At 40.4% G+C, this 13,365-nt stretch overlaps 1 protein-coding gene and 1 non-coding gene across 2 annotated transcripts in view; one reads left to right on the top strand and one right to left on the bottom strand.

Annotated features, from left to right (window-relative positions):
* m1ap (meiosis 1 associated protein) overlaps positions 1-13,365 on the bottom strand; it is a 53,750-nt gene that overhangs the window by 21,148 nt on the left and 19,237 nt on the right. The gene's annotated exons all lie outside the window — the stretch shown is intronic.
* Positions 9,181-9,252, top strand: trnaa-cgc (transfer RNA alanine (anticodon CGC)). Its single transcript has one exon. It is a non-coding gene; the product is annotated as a tRNA-Ala (tRNA).

Consider the following 13,365-nt stretch of genomic DNA (forward strand, 5'->3'; position numbering starts at 1 on the left):
TTATTATAGATGTTGCTGAGGCTGTAAAACCCCTCACTACACACTTTATACACATGTTTCTCAGACAGGCATTAACATTTTCTCACTTTTCTCTCTTGTTTAAACACTCTCAAAGTTCAAACCTTTGCAGAAAAATAAGTCCAGTATTACAGAATGAACGCATTTTGTACTGCACAGGAGACACAGCACGGAGGAGATTGATTGACAATGGTCTACAGTCCCTTAGCCAATCAGGACGCAGAACACAATGCGCAGGCTCTCCCTTAGCCAATCAGGACGCAGAACACAATGTGCTGTTAAAAAAAAAAAAAAGCATGCAAAATTGCACTAAAAAAAATCGCGAAACTGCGAGGCCGCGAAAGGTGAAACGCGTTATAGCGAGGGACAACTGTATTTTCATTTGTGTATTTGTGTTATTTCATGTTTTGGAGTTGCCTAAATTCCCCTGGACAAAAATACAATTTCCATATTCCAGTCTGCATAGGACACCACTGACTGCTAACACCTTAAACTTGCAATTACAACTTGAGTCAAGAAATATTAACCAAGTATTGATGCAAATATAAATGTGTGGCTAACTTTTTATTTATGCCTTGCATTCAACAGTAGTAAATTAAACTAAATGCTGGACCTGCAAAAGGGAACCCAAACCTCTTACCTACCGCAGTACACCACCTCATCATATTAACACACTACAAATTACCACACATGTTGCAGGACACATTGTTTTTTCTACACGCAAACAGTGCCTGTGACTAAACTAAGGGACCACAGTCAACTCTTCAACTTTAAAACTGACACAAGTACAGAAACACAGACATGAGTAGAAAGACACACAGACACACATACACATACTCATCCTCTATTCTTCATTCTTAACTACAACAACTTTCATCTGTCCCTTTTACAAGCTTCTTATCTCTGGCAAGACCTGGAGAGACAGAAAAGGAAGAAAAAGCTGGGGATAAAAATTCAGAGCCAGTAGAGAATCTACCGCTGCGCAGACACACAGTTTGAGAAGAAGTGTGAGAGAAGAGAAGAAAGAGAGGAAGAGAGAGATGGAGAAAGAGAGAGGGAGGATTAGGGGAGATATAATGGGCTATAATCCTTTTCTATTGCGAAAGAAACCCAGGGATCGCTGATGGGGTGTCAGTTTGAAAGAGGTGTTTGTCTTGGATATGAGTTTGCTTTCAGACCACTGGCACTTTCATGAGAGCTGAAAAGTCCTTGGCCAGCAAATAAAAAGTTAGCTGTCAGTTTTTGGGGTACCATGACTCACTAGCACATAATAATAAAACCACTTTTACCATGCACTAAGAGGTAATGTAATGAATTACTCTCTGAATTTCAAAAATAACATGAGTTATTAACAAAAAACAGCAATTATTTTTGTTATTTCCTTTTTTGATAATATTTACATTTTCAGGAGCACACAGCGACCAGAATACATCAGCAGGGGTTTGCATGTAGTGTTGATCAGTTGTTTGTATTTGTATTTGTATTTGTTTGTATTCGCTTCTGTTTTGGTAGCAGTTCTCCGCATTCCCAGGGGGTTATGAGTGGTGCTCAGTTGTTCTTACGCAAGCTTGCTGTAAAGTTATGCAGCAACAGCTACAGCTTAGACTGCTAGATGGCTAGGTTGACCAATAAGTAATATTTTGTCTCTTCGGTTGCTATTTCAGGATGACACTGACTGTAATTCCACTTGACGAGCTCGTTGGTTGCTGTTGTGAAATGTGATTTTCAATGTTCAACATGCTGCTGGAGCTGACAGGGACAGGAGGGTGAGAGAGGTTGGAGAGGAGCTGGAGGAGGAAACAGTTTTCTGATGTTGCTGTGGTTCTACTGGTTGCTACTAGATTTCACTCCAGAGTCCATATTGAGTCCATAATTGTTCCTTTAAAGGGGTGGTAAACTCAATTAAAAGCGAGGGTTTTATTATTTAGTATTATTCTTGAGTACTATCTTCATCATCCACCATGATTTGGTGGATGATGAATATTGTACAACTGTGACAAAACAGAATTTTAGGGTCTGCATTGTCTACAGTAATACATTGCAGCAGGTCTTTCAGTAGGATTTCCCCCTAGAATAATGTCACTGTCACGACTCTGGTTAGACCAACCAACAGCATTGAAAATATCTTGCTTGTTGGAAATAGTACTGAATATGATAGCAAATATTTTCATAGCTCACATAGCTGTAAAGCTGACTTGACTTGCTAAAAAGCTGAAGTCCATAACAGATGCCATCACTAGCTAAAGCTCTGTATCTCATAGCCCTTTCTGCATAGAAAGCACTTTAGATTTTCAGTTTCATGATGATTTCTATACACACATTTTAGTTTACCATACCTTTAAATGGCACACTGAATTTAATTGTCATCCCTGATTGAGTTTCCTTATAGTTAACTGTTCATTGAACATCAGCACTGGTTTCTTTTCTTTACTTTTTTTGAGTAATGGGCCCAACACTGTTAGGATGGCATTTTACATCTTCACACTAAGTAAAATAAACAACCTTCTGGGGCAAGGTGCTACATTTGCAACATTTTGAGTGGTTAAGGTAAAGGTCAGTGCTTAGGGGATGAATGTAAGCTGATGTAATGATCTCACAACTAAATACATATTGTGTGTGTGCATGTGTAGGTGTGTGTGTGTGTGTGTGTGTGTGTATCTGCATCTCTATTTGTGCTTGGGTAAATATGTTTACCTCAATACTCAGGGATAAGCCATGAAAGCAATATAGAAGGTTTTTGATGTGAGACGGATGGGTGGAGACATGAATGATGGATCGATGAACGGATTTTTTTTTTTTTACACATCCTCCATAGAAGCTTGAATTTTATAAAGACTTTATCAATGAAAAACTGGATCTGGAGACTATTCTCCTCATTTACTAGGGCAGGCGCAAACCAGCTGCATGCACTATAAAAATAAGAGGTGCAATTATTACCAATTTAGCGAGTGACTTACTAACACCTAACATTTAGATGAGCTCCATCACGATTTTGGCACCAATAGCCAATTAGAACACTAGAGTTGCTATTTAAACAAAGGACAAGATGTACATCTTTCCTGAAATCTTTCCTAAAATAAATTTGACCTATTGCTTCTGAATAATCCAATCCAAATGATTCCAGTTCAAGGGAAAGTAAACAGAATTTCTTCTGTAGATTTTATTTTCAATAATCCTTTCGGCGAATAGGCCATCTAGGAAAAAGTCAGGAGGAAAAATCTTCTGCAACACTCAAACCCTGATGTACTGATACACCTGGCAAAAGGCAGTCTGCCATCTTACGCCTCCTCCACCCCTCCTCCACCTCTTCCTCTGCATCATCATCCTCATCATCACCCTCTTGGCATTCATTCACAGCTTAATAATGTGGAGAAAACAGCGAAACTGTGCCTTCAAACCTGCACTCCAGATTTCTGGTCCTAATGTGGGTGTTGTTGTATTTCTGCTCTGCAGGAGTAACAGGATTTGACAGAGGTGTTCACAGCTAAGAATGTAAGGTGTATGCTCAGTCTCCTTATGAAATGAAATAAACTATACTCAAATCGGGTAATAATGTAATGTAATCCCTACCTCTGATTAATGGGGAAAATGCCTCGTAAGTCCCCTAATGTGATTTGACTTTGGAAAAACAAGCCTAACTATGCTGCCAGTAAATTTAAAAATAATTGTCATGTTTGTGCCTAAAATAAAACCTTTTTTCACTAGGCAGAATGTAGAGTGCGCAAGTCAGGGTTGAATAAGCTGTTTTTCCTTTAGAAAATAAGGCAAAAGGAGCTATTGTAATACTTAGAATCCCTCCTTCATCTTTTTTTGTTATTGGTGAAATTAAGTGACAACAGACAAGGTGACATAAGCAAGATGACATAGGGGACAAATAAATTACACCAAGTGAACATAAGATACAGACGGTGGACAAACAGTACAAACCACAACAGACAACAACACACACCCTTCTGTTTTTTTTTTTTGTTTTTGTTTTTTTGTTTTTTGGATTTGATTTGATTTTAATTTGATTTTAATTTCGGGGCGATCGTACCTTGGGCCGCACCCAGACCCAGAGGTGGCTGCTGGCCCGTTGCAGATCTGGCCTCCTGTGCCTCGTCCTGGTCAGGGCAACTCCCAGACCCTTAGGAGAAAGTCTGCCTACTAAGGAGTGGTGTTATTTTATTTAATTTTTTTGTTTGTTTTTATTATTATTTCTTTCTTTATTTATTTTTTGAGAGAGGGAGAGAGGTAGGGCTCGGAGGTGTGTCAAAGTCCAGAGTCCAAAGTTCATTGCAGTTTGTTTAGAAGAGCCATGGCGTGGTTTGTATATTCCGGTATAACTGTCCCTCGATATACAGTTTGTCAATTACAAGTGTTGCGCGTTTGTCTTTTTTCCGGTTTTCTTTTAAGATTGGGTTCAGTACTTTTCGTCGTTCGTGGATTTCGCATGGGTATTGATCGATAAGTCCAAATGTTGTTCCTCTGAGTTCTTTTCCTTTGCTTTTTGCTAGTTCTTTATGTTTAAAGTGTTCGAATTTAGCGATGATGGATCGTGGTCTCTTGTCCGATTGTCTGCCGAGACAGTGAACTCTGTGAAAAGTGATGTTTTTGACGGTGTCGGGTGGTAGTTTTAGTTGCGTTTTCATAAAGTCCTTGATTAGTGTTTCGGGGATGCCAGAGAAAATGAGGCTGTCACGCATAGAGCGAGTTTGTAAGTCCAGGATAGTTTCTTTCATTAGTTTGTTTTCTTGCTTGACGGATTGAATTTGATCATTGAGTGTTTTGACGGAGGTCTGCAGTTCGTGGTTTGACTGTTGTAGTGTGACGATTTGGTTGCGGGCAAATTCCAGGCTATTGCGTATATCTGTGACTTCTTGGTGTACTGTAAAAAGCAAGTCCAGTTTTTTATTTATGCTGGCAAGTACACTGACCTCTATGTTGGTGGTTTCCAGGTCGTCAGTGTCAGTTGAGGAGTCCTGTTTTTTCCTTTTATTTGGGTTTGCCAGGTCTGGGTCCATGTTGTTATGCTGGTGGTAGTAGTAGTGGTCAATGAAAGCTTCGAGGTCTGTTGTATCCTCCACTGTAGTAATATGGCGCTCCGGGTTGATGATAGCAGTTGGATGGTGTGCGATCTCATCTGGTATGTGTTCTATATCAGGGTTTTCCCTGCCTTATAATTTCTTAGGCGCACCGCCTAGACATTTGCACCGACCGCCTAGATCAAATGAACGAGGAGAGGGGGAAAAAAACGGACATCGACATATTCAATCTGCGGCTCCTTTAGGAATCTGTTGTTGATGCTAGCTTGGATTGTCCGGAGGGAGTTAGACAGGTACTGGGCCATACGTCATGAAATACTGACAACGGAATTAACCAATCACTGCAGCGAATAGTTTCTGCATGAACGCTGAGAGGATGGCTTTCAGCCACAACATATCTGCTGTAGGCTAGGTGGTGGTGGAATGTATGAATCGCCTAGCGCGAAAAACACAAGCGCTCGCAAATACCAGTGATACAATGGCAACATAGCGACTTTCCAAACTACCCCCAAGTGACTTAATAACCTAACGTTAGTCAGAAACTTATTTGTATAACGTTTGTTGTGTTTGTTTTTGTGCTGATATGCCGTGCGCTGGCCGCCCATCTCTCCCTCGTTCCACTTGCTGATACAATGACAACTTAACGACTTTCCAAACTCGCGATGTTTGCACTCACACAGCCATCGCACTCACACATCCTTCATCTTTGCGGTCCCTTGCTGACACACCATGTTCATCAGTTCTAAGGTACTAAATGTTTGTAGCCTGGTGTCCACCATCAGTTGCACTCACAAAACCAATCTACACCGTTGATGAATCAGAATTGTTATTTTTTATGCACACAGTGCCATTAGTGCCACTGCATACCTTCAGTAAATCTGGGTGCATATTTGAATGAAATGACTGTCTTGTCACTTTGAAGAGCATTGAAGAGTAGACATCTGAATGAAATAAATGCCTCGTCAAACCTGAGAAGTGGATTTAAAAAAGGCCTAAAAATGTTTGAATGTAATGTTTGTAAAAATGTTGTGATGAGGAAAAGGATTTTGGCAACCGCACAAGACAGATTTACAGGGAGTTTTTTAGAAGCGTGTGTCAGATGTGGGTTTTCATAATGCTGCACCTTATTATGAAGATAATTCTAACTGAGAAAAGGGTTAAGAATGCAAGATAGGCACCACACACAAACACACACACACACACACACACGCTTATATGCATACAGATTTAAATACTGTGTATCAAAATGGTAAAAATACACTTTTGTAATACATGCACGCACGCACGCACGTACACACGCACACACGCACACACGCACAAACGCACACGCACACGCACACGCACACGCACACACACACACACACACACACACACAAACAAACACTACCTGAAATGATATTTACAGTGTTATACAGAGCATTGTGGCGGAAATGTCTAACAGGCCAGGGTGCCTGTCAATTCATCACTGTGGAGAGAGAGTGTGCATGTGTGTGATTGTGTGTCTCTGTGTGTGTGTGTATTTGTGTGTCAAACAGACAGAGAGAGGGAGAGAGAGAGAGACAATGGCTGAGGAAAATGCCAGCAAATCTCCTCTGCAAAAGACCAGGAGACTCAAACTTGAATGATTATAGCTGGTTTGAAATGAAATTGAAAGAATTCACATTTCCTGTACATAAATGAAATGTCAACTAAATGACATGCTGTTGAATGTGTGTGTGTGTGTGTGTGTGTGTGTGTGTGTGTGTATGTGTGTGTGTGTGTGTGTGCGTGTGTATTCCTCTCTAAAGCTTAACTGCCCAAGTTTTAGTCAGGCCTGGTTTAAATACGATGGTAAATCAGGTTTAAAACTGTTATGCTATTAGCAGTCCATCATCAGAAAATTGTGATTGTCTTAGGGTGTAGTCAGACCTGTGGCTCGTTTGCTTTGTTCCGATTCAGGGGCTAAATCAAGTGTTGCATTTTTCTTTTGGGTCGTTGCGTTCACAAGGCAACAATCTGTATTGGTTCAAAGTTGTAAACAAATGCCATGCGCGGACAGTTGTGTCGGTTGCTGTGTCGGTTATGTTCTCACCGCAAATGAACCGTTCCAGGGTTAGGGTTACCACCAAATAATATTTCCAACAAAGATGTGCCATCCCTTCAAAAGAGTTCCAAAATCGCTTACAGACAACAGATGACATGATGTGTGCAGTGGTTTATACTAATACTGTCCTCTTCAGACAAGAAAAAACGTGACAGAGTAGCTTGGGTCTTACAGGTATGGAGATCAGTTTTATCAAAGAGAAATGTCTCTGTAGAAATGTCTGTTTCTGATGCTGGAACAACTTCTGGGGGAGGAATAATTCATATGCAAACTCCCACTGTGATTCACTGACATCTTGTCTTGTTCTCAGTCACACCACATATAGACTCAGAGAGTCTGTGTTTCCAACTAGGCCACATTTAATCAGCAGCAGTGGTGGTCCGTCACTGCAAGAGAACTGCCTCACCTCAAGAAAAATGTCAAGCAAACACACACTATCATCATCTGACCCCACTACAAAACTGCAAACAATCCAAATAACAGAGAGAGCAGAGACCTAAAAATGAGGTCTTAAAATGCAGAAGCAGACATCATATATGCTGAACCTTTTTACTTACATGCTACATTGCTGCTGCGTTGATGCCCCACCCATTCAATACTTGACTAGGAACAGTGACATCAGCTGTTATGAGGCTGAGACAAATAGATTGTGGACTAATCCACCATCAGCACTTCACAGTGAATAAGACACTAGATGGCATAGGCAGCTTGCAGTGAAAACTCGATCAACCACTAATGTGTGACTCAAACAAAACTGATTGTAAGAAATATACACAGTATTGATAAAACAACCCTTCTGAAGTAGTGCAACTTTTGGTTGCACTACTTCAGACATAAACACATAGGATTGCACAAAACAAAATTCCTACTTGTTGCTGTGCTGCTTATCTTACAAACAGTTATCTGCAAAACTCTAGATTGGGAAAATGATAATTTATAGAGCAGCGACAACGTCCCTTTCATCAGTCAAATAGATAAGGATTCCAGTGTCTCCAAAGATAATACTTAAGCTTATCTGCATGCTGAGATGACTTATGTCAGGCAACGAAAAATAGTCTTATCATCTATTCATCTGTCAGATATAACACTCTGATTCTGTCTCTCGCTCACATTCAATTAAAGGAGCTTCACTAACATCACACAGCACATCTGAGAGCTCAGAGGTAACAGATGGAGGCTTCAGAGAAGGCAACAGAGGATTTCCCTCTCCAACACTAATACCTGTTATCTATAAATTTGAAGATTTTTTTTTTTTCTAAAATAACACAAAAGTGGAAATATTAACAAGGCAGTAATCACTCAACTTTGTGACTCAACTTTGTGGCTAGTTCTTAAAACAGACATTGCGAAAAAGGGCATCACACTATTTTTGTTGATGTACTGTGTCAACAGCATTTTATGCCTATGATCCAAAAAAAAAAAAAAAAAAAAAAAAAAGGTACAATGTCACTTTTGTCTCCATAACGTTTGCCTCCCGTAGGTACCATTATTCAGCAAAAAGTGCTTGCACCCAGCTCTTGCACACTAAGCAGAAACTACACAACACAGAAAATGTGCTCCACATGGACTCATTCTCATAGGAATAATGACTACTAATAACTTTTCTGCCAATGCTTTTTTTTTTTTTTTTGCTGTCAGCTATCTATGCAGTTTGAACTCATTCCTGTACTTTGTTGTGATTATTTGGCTCACAGAAAGTCCATGTCTTGTTTGCTCCTCTAACACATTTTCTGAGCAGTGAAAAACGCTCCTCACTCTCCAAGAAGATGCCAGGCGCAGTACTTTTCCAAAGCAGCTGCTTTCCTTCTCACTTACTGACTTTAATCTAAACATGCCATTGATCAAAAGAAAAAAGCAAAACATTGTGAACATGGCCAAATTCTTGAAGTGGTGATCTGCATGGACAGTGCATAAAAATATGATAAAGGTGATGCATTAAATTATTTCTGCTCAGAAGGTTGATGCTATTTACCCCTTCATTAAATCATTATTTAAATGAGTCAGCAGTTAATAGTTGAACAGTCAAATATTTACATCCACCTGGTAAAAAACAAAGGGGATGTAGCTCAGTGGTAGAGCGCATGCTTCGCATGTATGAGGTCCTGGGTTCAATCCCCAGCATCTCCACATCTTGGCGCTATAATAAACTTTTTGGTCGAAGACAAGAAAAGGGATGGATGGAGAGACAGAGAGGAAAGAAACCAAAGGAATGGATGAGGAGGAGAGGGAGGGAAGGGAGTCAGTGCACAAGTTTCCAATTTGGAGTTGAAAATATTCCCGTCTGAGTATAAAGTCAGCAAAACTTGGATTCTACTGGAAACCAAGGATAACAAGACGGCGATATTGTGACCATCAAATAAATATACTGTAGGGTTAGGGTTAGGGTTAGTTACACAGTGAGCTGCAGTGTCTGTTCTGATCAGAGTGACAGTAATAGATATGAGATGAAGAGATGAAACTGCCAGTAATGTTTTCATGTGTAAAATGATCAGCTTGTTTACTAAAAAGTCAGTGTATTCCTTGAAATGTTTCTTAAAACTGAAAATCTAATAACAGAGATACCCATGTTAAATACACTTTTCCATCACATTTAAACTACAGTAACACTGTTTAAAAAATCCCTTAACTTCTATTTGGGTACAGTATAGCACCAATAAAAGCCACTGAGTGTTGCAGTTGTGCCAGGGTGGAGCTCAGTGGTAGAGCGCTTTGCATGTATGAAATCCTGGGTTCAATGCCCAACATTTCCACTAATTATGAGCCATGGCATCTCTGTTGTTAAGCACTACCAGCAACATGATGTTTGTGACTACAGTCTTAAGGGCTTAAAGGTCTGCCCACAAGTTTTCAACAAGCAGGACGATAGCCCCATGACAGTGGAAAAAAATGGAAGAAATCTTGAGAAGGACCACAGAAAGAGGAGACTCATTCCTGACCAGACAAGTGTGCAATAGCTGCCGACCCAGTGAATAAATTACAAACAATACAGTCCTAATACAAATTTTACTTATTAGTCCTATTTATTTTCTTTTTGTTTTGAGCAATATATGTAAGCACTAGTGTCAAATTCCCTCTATGTTTAAGCACAACTGACCAAAATAAAGTTGATTATGATTTTGATTCTGATATCGGGTGACTGGATGAGATCTAACAAAGGGCTATGGGACACAGACAAAATGTATTTCTTCACATTTGAACACAAAAGAGAGAGACTCTGAGCAAACTCTTAACAATGTAGGAAAGCATGAAGTAGAACAAAACTGTCTTCAAACTTATTCTCTGTCTTGTTTAAGTGTTTGTGTTTAAGCAAGGTCAGACAAAAACAAAGAGAGAGAGAGAGGGAAAAGAGCAGAGAGAGAGATGCTGCCTGGGAGAGAAAGGCCCAGGTGTTCATGACAGACAGTTAGTGTGTGGTTTGTGTGTGTGTGTGTGTGTGTGTGTGTGTGTGTGTGTGTGTTGCTGTCTGTCGCAGTGGCGCCCCCCTGCTATTGACCATGACTTTGCTAAAATAAAATGTCTTGGAAATAGTGAGGAGGATGTGAGGTGTGACACCAAAAACAGATGTTTGTGTTTAGAAACCATCAAACTGTCTTCAGAATTTGGGAAATGAGAGAGTAAACAAACTCTTTGTCTTGTGTGTGTGTGTGTTAAATGTGTGTGTTGCATCTTAAAATGATACCATGTGGTAGGAATGATTCTGAAATAAGGTTTGGATAGAAACAAAGGCATTGGCTACTCTGTGAGCAACAGATTGCAAAAGGGCACACACACACACACACACACACACACACCAACAAAGGGGCTTCAAAAAGCTGTTAATATTACACAGTGTGGCAGGGTGGGGACACACACCCCCTGCACATTGCCAGTGCTGCAAGTCTCTTAACTTTGTGTGTGTGTGTGTGTATGTGTGTGTGTGTGTGTGTGTGTGTGTGCACGCGCGCGTCTGTCAATGAAATATCACCAGTCTAGTTTTTGTCTTCCCTCTGTCTGTTTCCCCTGGTAACACCCTCCCTACTGTCACCCTGTCTCCTTGGTAACCCCAGTCATGCAGAGGACCAGAGGGCACCTGGCCACCAACAGAGGATGTGGTTTACACCTGTGTGTCTGTCTGTTCCTCTCTCTTTCTGTCTCGCCTCATTTCTGTCTCTCCTCTAATCAGTCTTTTTTAATCTCCTCTTTTTCTCTCCCTCCTCCACTTCTATTTATCACTCTATCTGAACTTTTTCAACTCACTGACCTCGGTATCTACTAAGTTGGGTATAGTACAAGTGCATTCACTATTAAAATGAAATATCTTAAAATCTACTGGCCTAAATTTAACAAAACCTGGATTAATGTTGCAACTTGTTTCTGAGATGTAAGTGTGTTCAAAATTCCATCTGCTAAATCCAACAGCTGTGAAGTGACAACATTTTATTCACCACATATGTAAAGGAATAAGGCAAGGCGGATGGCTCAGCAGGGAGTGGCCTTAAAGTGGAGAAAATCCATGACAATCCTCTGCTCTGTGTAAAGCCAATCAGAGAGCAAAAGTGAGCAAAGCCCTATGATGTCTCTGCCAATGCTTTAAAAGAGGCAACAGTAAACCTGTTGTCAGCCACAAACCATGCAACCCCCCACTGGGCCAGTCAGTATGAACTATGTCACCTTGTTTTATCATTCCAGCGTTCCCCTTGGGCCTGTCACTGTTAAGTTTGAAAATGCCAGAATGTGGTGGCGAGATGCATAATTTCCTCAAGTTTCATCAAACTCTCACAACAATTTCATCATAGGGGCTAATGAAGCAGAGAAGTGTGTACTGTCTGTAGCTGGGGTGAAAGAAACAAGAGTGTTAGAGTCTCCCTGCAACACTTGGCGAACCGTAGAAAAAGAAAAGCAGGCTGTCGTAAGCCTCTGTGCTAGTTATTCTTGATCTGAATTTCGTGATGCAATATCTCAGCCGCCCACAGTGTGGAAACAAGCCATTACAGCTAGTAGTTTCATGGGGAAAACGTGCATTTGAATCACACATTTTTTTTTTTTTTTTTTTTAGAAATCATGCTTTTCTTTAGATGATACTTAATGCTATTTCATGAAAACACTCATAAACATTTCACATGATCGATAACAATTACAACCTCAAACACCCATATCTTATGCTGTGGTCACACTTACTGCATTGGTATTGATACAAATTGTGAGCTGAGTTGAAGGATCCATAGGTTCACACCAATACAGATGAATCCGATCAGAAATTATTAGTATTACTTTACACATATATAAACAACACTTAATCTTAACATACAACTCGTGACACCTTTACCCTCTTTATCCTGCCTTCCTTCTACAATACATTGAACTGGCACTATCACACACTCACAGCAATTGCACAGCTATAATGAATTCACTCAGGCACTCATGAGCCTGGCCAAAGCAATGGTTTTCAGCGTGAATTTATTGCAAAAGAAAAATAGGATTTTTCTCCGTCTCTCATCAATCTAAATAACAGACATTTAGAAGTCAGGAGACAACTTGTTGACTGCTGGTTGGGTGGCTGACCAAAACCACGAGTGCCAAAAGCAGCCTCTGTGTCTATCCCCCTTTCTTGCACTCTTCCTTCACTCTCTCTTTCTCTCTGATTCTCTTGGTCTCTGTCTATAACCCATTTCCATGTCTCCTCAATTGGGCTCAACTGTACAATTACAGAAAAAGGCCTTGAAATCCAGAGCGCCTCGATTTTTTTCCCCATGTCCCCATACACTCGTTGAGTTTCAATAAAAACAGGATGCTTATCAGGCGTTGGCCTTCACACACACACACACACACACACACACACACACACAGACACACACACACGAGTTGAGAAGCTCTGCAGGATATCTAAGTTGTGCTGTCTGACAAAATAAAACATGGTGTATCACAATCACACAAACATGACAACACACACACACACACACACACACACACACACACACACACACACACACACACATTTTGAGCACAAGGGCTTCTTTGGGAAATAAGACTACGCTTGTGTAGCTGTCATCTTACTAACATTTAATAAGCTTCTCTATGATGTTGATACAACTGTGTCCCTGTGTGTGTGTGCATGTTTGCAGGACTTATTTGCCTGATGAGGGATCAGAGGAAATGTAACCGAACTTAGCATTTTTAGTTTTTAGTGGTGTGCGTGTATGTGTGTGTGCATGCCTTTGGAGCACCTTTTGAGCCCCTTTGTTATTTCCTTTTTGGTCATGA

The sequence above is a fragment of the Myripristis murdjan genome, chromosome 18, assembly GCF_902150065.1.
Source record: "Myripristis murdjan chromosome 18, fMyrMur1.1, whole genome shotgun sequence".
Lineage (NCBI taxonomy): Eukaryota > Metazoa > Chordata > Actinopteri > Holocentriformes > Holocentridae > Myripristis > Myripristis murdjan.